Here is a 3919-nt window from a genome sequence, read left to right on the forward strand (position 1 = left end):
GAAAAACATCAATGATGAGAGAGAATCATTGATCCGCTGCCTCCTGCACGCCCCGCACTGGGGATGGAGCCCTGACTGGGGATGGAGCTCTGACCTCCTGGTTCATAGGTCGATACTCAACCACTGAGCAGCACTGGCCGGGCTTCCTGTCCCTCCTCTGAGTCTTTTTCTTCTTCTCGCGTGTCTCTGTCTCTGCATTTCTCGTGCCCTGTCTTGTTGGACTCTCTTCTCTCCTTTTCCTTCTCTTCCTCTCCCTCCTCCTCTCTCCCTCCTGCCTCGGGCCTCCTTACCAACCACGACTGAACAAACACCTGTGTGGGGAGGAGAGCTTTCATAACTCAGTGGTGGGGCGTGCAGAGACCCCACCAGCCAGGCACCCCCTCCACACATGGGGAGCATTCCCCCCCCAGAACCCGGGCGGTGGGTGCCTTTCAGCAGACAGGCCTGCGGAGAGGAGACTGGATGGGGGAGCGGCGGGAGCTGTGTGTCCGTCTGTTTGACGAGAGAAGGACATGAGTACACCTTCCGCCAAACAGTCCCTCCCCTGTATGTGCTCAAAGCCCACGAAACCCACGTGTTCTGCAGGGAGAGGAGCATTTTGAATGAAGGGAAATTACCAGGAGTCACTGGGACTCACGGAGTTGTTGAAAGAGGGGGAGAGGGGGTTCTTAGGGTTTCTAAGAAGATTCCTTAAAAACGCCAACGGTTTGACGGGAACTGAAACAGTGAACAGCAAACACTTCATTTCAGCCCTGTTTCAATGTGTTTTCAGTGTATTTATGTAACCCGTTTTGTATTAACGTTCTATGTGCTTGTAATTCAAGTGTTCCATATCCATCACATAAGAATTCCAGAGTTTAGTATTGAGAACTCATAGAACAGTAACTGCATTTACAGAGTGTTCTGAGCTCTTTTACCTTGTATTCTTAGGCTTTCTAAGGAGATTCCTTAAAAACGCCACCAGATTGAAGGGAACTGAAAAAGTGAACAGCAAACTCTTCATTTCAGTGCTGTTTCAATTTGTTTTCAGTGTATTTATGTTACCCGTGTTGTATTAACGTTCTATGTGTAAATATTATATTGGGTTAAGCCTTATTGAAATCCATTAGCTTTATATCTTTATGATTGAATCCTTAAAAAGTTATGTCATTGTTAACAAATCTAAGCAGCCCTGAAATACAACCAATGGACATGAGCCAAGGAACGCTCACGTCCCTCTCTGCCCCGCTGGCTCTGACCCTGCCCCTCATCAGCGCAGTGGGATCCTGCCAGAAAATTACAGACTGAGCCCCTCCTCGGAGAAGTAAGATATCGGGCCTCCAGTCTGCAGCTGTCACTCAAACACGGCAGAGGTGCGAATGGGGGGACATGGTCCGATTCGATGAGTCCGCAGCTTCTGTTGCTGGCAGTTCCAGGGGTATCATACGGGTGTTACTATTATTTTTTTTAATTAACATTTTTAATTTTTTCAATTTACTTTTCTTTTATATATATATTTTAATTTTTTAAAAATATTGACTTCAGAGAGGAAGGGAGAGGGAAAGTGAGACAGAAACATCAAAGGTGAGAGAGCATCATGGATCGGCTGCCTCCTGCACGGCCCATACTGGGGATCAAGCCCGCAGCCCAGGCCTGTGCCCTGACTGAGAATGGAACCGTGACCTCCTGGTTCATAGGTCGATGCTCAACCACTGAGCCACGCGGGCCGGGCTAGATTTTTTATTGATTTTTAGAGAGAGAGCAAGGGAGGGGGAGAGAGAGAAACATGAATGTGAGAGCTAGTCTATCGGCTGCCTCCTGCACGCCCCGCACTGGGGACGCAGCCTGGAACCCGGGCCTGTGCCCTGACCGGTATCAAACCAGCAGGCTTTGCCTGCCCACCTGCCGCTCTGGGGGGATCCTGGGCCAGCACCTCCTCTCTCTGAGCTCGTTTTCCTACGTGAGGTTTCCATGAGACCGAGCCTGCGCTGGCCCAGCACATAGTAGGTGCTCAGTTCCCATGAGCCAGGATCACGGTCCCCTCCGCCCCACCCTGCGTGGCAGACGCCTCTCCCTGGGGCGTGAAAGAGGAAACCGGAGCGGCCAGGTGGAGGGGCGGGTCTGGTGGCAGAACCAGAACGAGACACCTCGGCCCCAGGGCCCCCGCAGCTGCCAGAAATAAGGTGACGGTGGCTACTGCACCCCGGCCCCCGCCCCCCGCCTGGAGAAGTGAAACACGACCCCATCCGCGTCAGAAAGACGAGAAGGAACCCGCCTCGAGCTGAGCAGAGTCGGGTGGCCCCTGACTCCCCGACTCCCGGGCAAGGTCAAGTCCGGGCGCCAGAGGGTGGAGGGGCGGAGGATAGTGTGGCAGGAGGGGCTGGTGGCGAGGCACAGGGGTGAAAGCCGGTGAGAAAGAGGAAGGAAGCCCTTTATCGGATTCAGTGGATTCAGTTCGTGAGAACAGGGAGGGAAGTCGTTTGCATTTGGCCAGACACCCCGGCCATGACCTCCCTCTCTCTCTGGACAGGGGTCCCTGCGAGCTTGACGTCCACAAGTCTCTGGGGAGAAACCTTAAGGCCCCGACCTTCGAAGCGGTGCTCGCCCCACCCATGGCCCTCTCCGAGGCTTTCTGACCAGCACCGGGCGGGGAGGGGTCGGGGGCGGGAAGTGTTTGAGCTGGTGTTTCCCACGCTGTCAGCCTGTCCAGTTCACGGGGCTGGCCCCTGGCCCCTGGCCCCAGCCCTGCCATTGGCCAGCTCTGGGTCCCAGTGGCTCCCCTCGCTGGCCTCAGTCTTCCCATCTGTAAAGTAGACATGCCCAGGCCGCATCTGCCTTTCAGTCCTTGCTCTTCCTTTCCCTCCAGAGCAAAGGGCGTGTGTGGAATTCGAAGGCAAAAGTCACTCCGATCAAATGTGAGCGTTTGTCAACAGCCCGGCCCTGAGCTCAGCTTCCGGAGGCAGCGCAGGCGGCCGGCGAGCTGAGGTCCCAAACCCCACAGCAAACAAGTGTCCGTCCCTCCCACGCGGCCGCACCCTTCCGGAGCCTTCTGCGTGTCTGTGGGGAGCAGCTGCGTTCCGGCTCAGCTCCGAGGCCGAGCGCGTCACAGGCCTCAGGACCGGCCGGGTGCCCCGTGGAGCCAGCGGCGACCCTCTCCCTCCTCCTCAAACCCCGACCTCGAGGCTCCGAGAGGCCCCTGGCTCAGGGTCACCCAAGGGCAGGTGACAAGGACATCGCACCCACTCGGGGTGACTCCTTTCCACAGAGCCACTCTGTTCAAACCAACACCGGGCGATTGCATTATGGGTAATTTTGTTTCTTTTTTTTTTTTAAATTAAAAACATCTCCCCCTTGGAATGGATTAGTTGCATTTTAAAAAGGAAGTAACCAATCAAAACATTTACCAGTGACACCGTGGATTGTCTGGAATTTGATTTAAATGTATCCAGTTTGGGGGCAGGAGCAGAAATAAAATAAAATTGTCCATAAATGGATCATTCTTGAAATGAGGTATTGGGTAGGCCTCTCTTCTTTCTTAAATATATTTTAACTGATTTCAGAGAAACATCAATGATGAGAGAGAATCATGGATCGGCTGCCTCCTGCATGCCCCCCACTGGGGATGGAGCCCGCAACCCGGGCCTGTGCCCTGACCGGGAACTGGACCTCCTGGTTCATCAGGCGATGCTCAACCACTGAGCCACACTGGCTGGGCGGCTGTGAGGTTCTGAATACTGCGCTCTCCCACGGTGAATATGTTTGAAAATGTCCGTGGTCACTTAAAAATGAATTTAAATTTCACATTTAGAAAGGAACGAATTTAGGAGCAAGAAATCGGCCTTGGCAAGGCCCCGTGGAGGGCGGCAGCAATGTACCCCCCGCCCCCCGGCCCCAGCAGAAAGCACTTCGGGGTCACCCGGAGGAGGTGGCCACTGCGGCC

At 54.3% G+C, this 3919-nt stretch overlaps 1 long non-coding RNA gene across 1 annotated transcript; it reads left to right on the top strand.

The window, feature by feature from the left end:
• The first annotated feature begins 1210 nt into the window (after positions 1–1210).
• LOC107184197 lies at positions 1211–3489 on the top strand. Its single transcript, XR_001515022.1, has 2 exons — positions 1211–1352; positions 2846–3489. It is a non-coding gene; the product is annotated as an uncharacterized LOC107184197 (long non-coding RNA).
• Positions 3490–3919: the final 430 nt, after the last annotated feature.

The sequence above is a fragment of the Myotis davidii genome, unplaced genomic scaffold (genome assembly GCF_000327345.1).
Source record: "Myotis davidii unplaced genomic scaffold, ASM32734v1 scaffold663, whole genome shotgun sequence".
NCBI classification, from domain to species: domain Eukaryota; kingdom Metazoa; phylum Chordata; class Mammalia; order Chiroptera; family Vespertilionidae; genus Myotis; species Myotis davidii.